We start from the raw sequence: 7,422 nt of genomic DNA, 5'->3' as shown, positions 1-7,422 counted from the left end.
GTTAACGTTAGCGTTCTCCGGCCCCTGCGTTATCGCGCATTAACTGTTCATTGGCCTCCGAGGGACGGCGGTCTCGCAGGCCTCTGAAGAAAGCCAGTCGGCTGCCTGACAAGCGGTCCCTGTGGCCGAGGCCGACTTAGCCGAGCATCCTCGGAGACGACGAGCTCGCGTGGCCGCCGTGCCGGCTGACCGGCCCACCCCGGGGCCGTTTCCCCCCCGCTCCCGTCGCCGAAGGAGCGCGCCCCCCGCCACCGCCTAAGGCCGCTGGGACCTTCCTCACCGCTCGAACGCATCCCGCCGGCGACGGAGCCGCTGATGCCCCTCTGTCGGAAGCGCGGCGCGCCTCTCCGGCAGCCCTGGCTGGGGCCCTGGAGCCCCAGGTCTCTGCCCAGGCCGAGGCACGCGGCTGCTGCTTTGCCAGGGACGGGTCCGACCGGGAGCCGAGCGCATCGCCCGTAGGCAGGCACGGGCGCAGGCCGGACGTCGAAGCGGCCGACCACCCGGGCTGTAACAGAGAAAGCGGCGTTAGCGACACCGTTACAAATCTTTCTCATTTCCACCTGCGTGCGCGCCCGCACCCCGCCAAAACAGGCCCCCGGCCCGAACGCCCACCGCCTGCTGCTGCAGCCGCTCACCCGCCCTTAGACACACGCACGCGCACGCACGCACTGCCCCCCCCCATTCGAGTCCCCGCCCCAAACACCTCCCGCCCGCCACCGCACCCACTCGCACGGGGCTACACACGTGCGCACCCCCCCCCCCGCAACCGGCCCCCCCCAGCCCAAACCCTCCACCCGCTGCCCCGCTCACAGTCGTGCGCTCAAAACGCACACGCGCGCAGCCCCCCCCCCCCCCCGCCCGAAACAGGGCCCCGGGCCGACACCCCCCACCCCCGTCACCCCGGGCCCGCCGCTGCACGCACACACACACCGCCCCCCCGCCCTCCCGCCACGCAGTTCGCGCCGAGCCTGGCTGCCCCTGCTCCCCCCTTCCGCCACCAGGCTTGCCGCCCCCGGTGGTGGAAGGCGGGAGACTTTAGGACCCTGCGGCGTCCCTGCCGGCTCCGTGCCCGGGCGGGAGAGGGGAGCCCCCCCGGTGCCCTGCCGTCTCTAAACCCCAGCTGCCGAGTCCCTATCCTGCCGCACCCGTGGCCCCGCTCCCGCCTTTCTTTCTCAGCCAGCCACGCACTCGCCCTGCTCCACTCCCGCCCGCCCCCGCCGCGGGGGGAAAACTAAAGGACCGGGGGGGTGGGACGGGGACGGGGACGGGGGAGAGAAGTAAAAAAAATAAAACTCCAACCGATCCAAACAGAAGCCTTCTCCGAAAAGACACACCGTCCCCCCTCGCCAGCCTGCCTCTGCGCCAGGCTCCCCGCCTGCTCGCCAGCCGCTCTCGCCCTGCTCCACTCCCGCCCGCCCCCGCCGCGGGGGGAAAACTAAACGACCGGGGGGGGGGGGGACGGGGACGGGGACGGGGACGGGGGAGAGAAGTAAAAAAAATAAAACTCCAACCGATCCAAACAGAAGCCTTCTCCGAAAAGACACACCGTCCCCCCTCGCCAGCCTGCCTCTGCGCCAGGCTCCCCGCCTGCTCGCCAGCCGCTCTCGCCCTGCTCCATTCCTGCCCGCCCCCGCCGCGGGGGGAAAACTAAACGACCGGGGGGGGGGGGGACGGGGACGGGGACGGGGACGGGGGAGAGAAGTAAAAAAAATAAAACTCCAACCGATCCAAACAGAAGCCTTCTCCGAAAAGACACACCGTCCCCCCTCGCCAGCCTGCCTCTGCGCCAGGCTCCCCGCCTGCTCGCCAGCCGCTCTCGCCCTGCTCCACTCCTGCCCGCCCCCGCCGCGGGGGGAAAACTAAACGACCGGGGGGGGGGGGACGGGGACGGGGACGGGGACGGGGGAGAGAAGTAAAAAAAATAAAACTCCAACCGATCCAAACAGAAGCCTTCTCCGAAAAGACACACCGTCCCCCCTCGCCAGCCTACCTCTGCGCCAGGCTCCCCGCCTGCTCGCCAGCCGCTCTCGCCCCCCCTCTTTTCTAGCCTCCTTTCCCCGCCGCTGCTGCCGCCGCGACTGAGCAGCAGACCGTTGCCGTGGCGGGAAACACCACAGTTTCCGGGGGCCCCGTTGCCGGGCTGCAGACCACCCCACCCAGCCACCCGCCCCCCAACCCCCCGTCTCCAGGGCGCCGGAAAGTCTGTGATCGGGTGGGGCCGGGGGAGGGGGGGGGGGGGGGGGGCTGCACCTACTGGCCTGCAGGTCCGGGACTGCAGCGCGGGGAGGGAGGGGGAGCACACCGGTGCAGGGGTGCGTGTAGCTGTGTGTGCCTGCGTCGCGTTCTGTGTGTGTGTGTGTGTGTGTGTGCGCGCGCCTCTGAGCGCGCGTGTGTCACCGGGGGGGGGGGGGTGGCAGTGCCTGCAGGATCGCAGATATGTATTTTAAAGTATTTATTTTATGAAAAAAAAGGAAAACGTCAAAAAAACACCAAAAAAAAACAGGCGGGGGGGGGGAGAAAAATTAAAAACAACCCCCCAAAAAAAGCCCAAGACCGCAAAAACCAAAACCAAAAGTCGGCGAGCACCCAGCAGCGCCGGGACCCGAACCTGAACCTGGCAAGGGGCTACCAGTCCTGAAGGCACCCAGTGAACAGCGAACTCGCGCCGGGGAGCCGGGCAGTTTGTGCCGGGGGCTGCCACCTCTGCCCGGACCCCGCCGACAGAATATGGTTGGGGGGGGGGGGGGCAGCAGCGGAGCAGAGGGGCTGGCTGGTGTGGTGAAGCTGGCAAGTGCCTGGCAGCCACCGGCTCGGAATAGGTGCGTGCACGTGCATGAGAACGACGAGGGTGGGGGGGGGGGGTGTGTGTGTCAGGAAACAAAAATTATTTTGAAAACTGGTTGTCGTTAATATTGTATTAATATTTCCCGCCGGAATCAATAAAGGTGAAATAACTCTTGCATCAGACAGTACGTTTAAACGTGCTCCCTTGGTGTAGAAGTGGTTCAAACTCGGGAAGGGGAGGGGGAAAGAAATGCCGTCCGGGAGAACCGGGAGAGGGTGGCCCTTTTAATCAGATTTGCTAAAATCTCAAAAGAAAGGAAAAAAAAAAAAAAACCGAAAAAAACGAACCAAAAACAGGCGCACCTGCCCCCCCCGCCCCCCCCCGCCCAAGGGGCACCGAACGGCTGCCAGGTCTACCCGGCTCCGCGGGCGGCCGCCAGGTCTACCCGGCTCCGGAGGCCGGCGCGGCCGCCGGCGGCGCCCGGAGGACGCGGGGTGTCGCTGCCGCAGCGGCCGGTGAAAAGGGCCGCCAGGTCTACCCGGCTCCGCGGGCGGCCGCCAGGTCTACCCGGCTCCGGAGGCCGGCGCGGCCGCCGGCGGCGCCCGGAGGACGCGGGGTGTCGCTGCCGCAGCGGCCGGTGAAAAGGGCCGCCAGGTCTACCCGGCTCCGCGGGCGGCCGCCAGGTCTACCCGGCTCCGGAGGCCGGCGCGGCCGCCGGCGGCGCCCGGAGGACGCGGGGTGTCGCTGCCGCAGCGGCCGGTGAAAAGGGCCGCCAGGTCTACCCGGCTCCGCGGGCGGCCGCCAGGTCTACCCGGCTCCGGAGGCCGGCGCGGCCGCCGGCGGCGCCCGGAGGACGCGGGGTGTCGCTGCCGCAGCGGCCGGTGAAAAGGGCTGCCAGGTCTACCCGGCTCCGCGGGCGGCCGCCAGGTCTACCCGGCTCCGGAGGCCGGCGCGGCCGCCGGCGGCGCCCGGAGGACGCGGGGTGTCGCTGCCGCAGCGGCCGGTGAAAAGAGCCGCCAGGTCTACCCGGCTCCGCGGGCGGCCGCCAGGTCTACCCGGCTCCGGAGGCCGGCGCGGCCGCCGGCGGCGCCCGGAGGACGCGGGGTGTCGCTGCCGCAGCGGCCGGTGAAAAGAGCCGCCAGGTCTACCCGGCTCCGCGGGCGGCCGCCAGGTCTACCCGGCTCCGGAGGCCGGCGCGGCCGCCGGCGGCGCCCGGAGGACGCGGGGTGTCGCTGCCGCAGCGGCCGGTGAAAAGAGCCGCCAGGTCTACCCGGCTCCGGCGGGACTTAGCCGCATTTCGGGGGCGGGGAGGTAGACCTGATAGCCCCGCCACTTTCTCGGAGCTGGCCAAGGGGTCGCTGTTTTTCGCTGCCTCCAGTTACGTCATCGTAAAAGTCGGTGTCATTGGCGGGTCTCCCCGGTGGGCAGGGACGGCACTCTTGGAGCCGGCCGGGGGCGGGGACGTGATCTCCCGTACTATAGGAGGTAGTGGTGACTCGTGCACGGAGCAGCGCTAGTGAGCGGCTGCAAGGCTTACGGCTCAGCCGGCGAAGTGGAGCGCTGGGCGGCCGTTGTGGTGGTGGTTTTGCCTGGTGGTTCGGCTCGTTTTCTGTCTGTTCGGCCGGTTGGTCTCTCCCGGTGTTTTCCAAGTAAGCCAGCCGGGCGCCTGCGAGGGTCTGGCAGGCTGGCGGTGGCTGTTGACCCGAGTGGTGCGAGAGGTGCAAAGGTGGATTCCGCAGGGCATAGCCCGGTGGCCGGCGGCGGCCACCGGCACTCGAACGCTGGAAGACCGGGTGGAGCCGAGCCTGCCTCGGCTTTCCCCCGGCCCCGGAGGGCCCGATGATGGCAAAGGTGGAGCGCTGGTATATGCGAGGGCAGCTGCCCGTGAGCATCCAGCCCGCCGCGGCTGCCGCCGCCTCCTGAGGGCCTGGTGATGGGCGGGCGAGGTGGCGGCACCTCGTCCTTTGACTCTGGCCTTAAGCTGGAGCGGGCAGAGCGGCAGCCGGTCCCGGTGGCTGGCAGCCGGATGCAGACGGCTGGGGGTTCTCGTGCGTGCCGCAGCTTCCCCCCAGCCCCCGAGGGCCCGATGATGGCACAGGTGAGAGGCCGCAGCGCCTCGTCCTGTTTTTGCCGGCATGAGCCACGCGTGGGCGGCCTGTGGTGTCCGGCCTGCCCCGGCTTGCCTGGTTGCAGGAGGGCTCGGTGGAAAGGTCTGCAGCGCTGTACCGGGTTTAGAGGTGGCGGCACCTCATCGCGTTTTCTCCGGCCTTAAGCTGGAGCCCATGCACGAATTGGGCAGAGTGCAAGCGGCAGCCGGTCCCGGTGGCTGGCAGCCGGATGCAGACGGCTGGGGGTTCTCGTGCGTGCCGCAGCTTCCCCCAGCCCCCGAGGGCCCGATGATGGCACAGGTGAGAGGCCGCAGCGCCTCGTCCTGTTTCTGCCGGCATGAGCCACGCGTGGGCGGCCTGTGGTGTCCGGCCTGCCCCGGCTTGCCTGGTTGCAGGAGGGCTCGGTGGAAAGGTCTGCAGCGCTGTACCGGGTTAGAGGTGGCGGCACCTCATCGCGTTTTCTCCGGCCTTAAGCTGGAGCCCATGCACGAATTGGGCAGAGTGCAAGCGGCAGCCGGTCCCGGTGGCTGGCAGCCGGATGCAGACGGCTGGGGGTTCTCGTGCGTGCCGCAGCTTCCCCCAGCCCCCGAGGGCCCGATGATGGCACAGGTGAGAGGCCGCAGCGCCTCGTCCTGTTTCTGCCGGCATGAGCCACGCGTGGGCGGCCTGTGGTGTCCGGCCTGCCCCGGCTTGCCTGGTTGCAGGAGGGCTCGGTGGAAAGGTCTGCAGCGCTGTACCGGGTTAGAGGTGGCGGCACCTCATCGCGTTTTCTCCGGCCTTAAGCTGGAGCCCGCGAAGCGGGAAGAAAAGTGCGGCTGTACCTGGTGGCTGGCAAGTCGAACGCAGGCGGCTGGGGTTGTCTCGCTTCTGTGGCATTCCCCCAGGCCCCGAACACCCGTGCGCGGCATGGGTCCAGGTGCCTTTTTTTTCCCCGACGGCAAGCGGTTGCCTGTGGGGCGGGCAAAGACCGGCAGCCGGTGGCGGTTGCCGGCACTCGAACGCTGGAGGAGCTGGGGGAGTTGAGCCTGCTGTGGCCATCCCCCGGTCCCGTTACCTTCCTCAAGGGAATCGTTGTCTGGAGCCGGGTGGCCCGTGGCACCTCCCGCTCCACGATTTGACTGATCCAGACCCACAGGCAGCGCCCGCTGAGGCGTCCTCGGGTGCGTCGGAGAGCCTCCACGGCGGGCCGGCTCTGCCGGTGTTCAGGCCGTTGGAGCACCTCTCGCAGGCGTTGCCCTCACTCGCACGCAGAGCCCCCGCACCTGCCGTCCGCCCCCGGTTGGCGACGGGTGCGAGTGGCCGTCGCTGTCCCAGGACTCGTGGCCGTGGGGCCTCCGCTCCTTCCTCCGTTCCCTTCCCTTACTGATCGATGAGGCGTTTAGGGCGCGTCGGAGGGGCTTCCCGGCGGGCCGGCTCTGCCGGTGTTCAGGCCGGCGTTGCACCTCTCCGCAGACGTTGCCCTCTCACTCGCACGCAGAGCCCCCGCACCTGCCGTCCGCCCCCGGTTGGCGATGGGTGCGAGTGGCCGTCGCTGTCCCAGGACTCGTGGCCGTGGGGCCTCCGCTCCTTCCTCCGTTCCCTTCCCTTACTGATCGATGAGGCGTTTAGGGCGCGTCGGAGGGGCTTCCCGGCGGGCCGGCTCTGCCGGTGTTCAGGCCGGCGTTGCACCTCTCCGCAGACGTTGCCCTCTCACTCGCACGCAGAGCCCCCGCACCTGCCGTCCGCCCCCGGTTGGCGATGGGTGCGAGTGGCCGTCGCTGTCCCAGGACTCGTGGCCGTGGGGCCTCCGCTCCTTCCTCCGTTCCCTTCCCTTACTGATCGATGAGGCGTTTAGGGCGCGTCGGAGGGGCTTCCCGGCGGGCCGGCTCTGCCGGTGTTCAGGCCGGCGTTGCACCTCTCCGCAGACGTTGCCCTCTCACTCGCACGCAGAGCCCCCGCACCTGCCGTCCGCCCCCGGTTGGCGATGGGTGCGAGTGGCCGTCGCTGTCCCAGGACTCGTGGCCGTGGGGCCTCCGCTCCTTCCTCCTTTCCCTTCCCTTACTGATCGATGAGGCCTTTCGGGTCGCGTCGGAGAGGGCCCTCGGCGGGCCGGCTCTTCTGTGCTCCCCGTAATAGGGAGTCACGGCAGTGTCCGGTGTTCAGGCAGGGTGGTCTCCTTTCCAATTCGCTTCCCGTTGCATGCGAAGTGGTGTCCTGCACCCCCCCCGAGCGAAGGGGGCCGCGATGGCGGCAGTGTCGTCCTCCCCTGCTCAGCGGGGTTCCTCGGGCTTCTTTACTGAACCGGGCTGTGTGACGGCCGCGTGGCCCCGCGAGCCCTCAGGTGTCCTGAAACACGCGAGGCGCCGGTGCTGGCCTCGGTCCGGGTACCCGCAGGTGCCGGCCGTGAGCAGCGCTGGGCGGTGGGGCGGCTGAGCCAAAGAAACGGGGAAAAAAGGCGAGTGTGGGCTGCACCTGCCCGGGTGGGCCCCGAGGCGTGCCGCGGGCGGCAGGGGGGCGTCCCCCTCCGCCGCTGCCGTCTCTGATGCTTTT

Source organism: Buteo buteo, unplaced genomic scaffold (assembly GCF_964188355.1).
Source record: "Buteo buteo unplaced genomic scaffold, bButBut1.hap1.1 HAP1_SCAFFOLD_51, whole genome shotgun sequence".
Classification (NCBI taxonomy): Eukaryota; Metazoa; Chordata; class Aves; order Accipitriformes; family Accipitridae; genus Buteo; species Buteo buteo.
The sequence above is the reverse complement of the archived record's forward strand: the minus strand, read 5'-3'. Positions refer to the sequence as shown.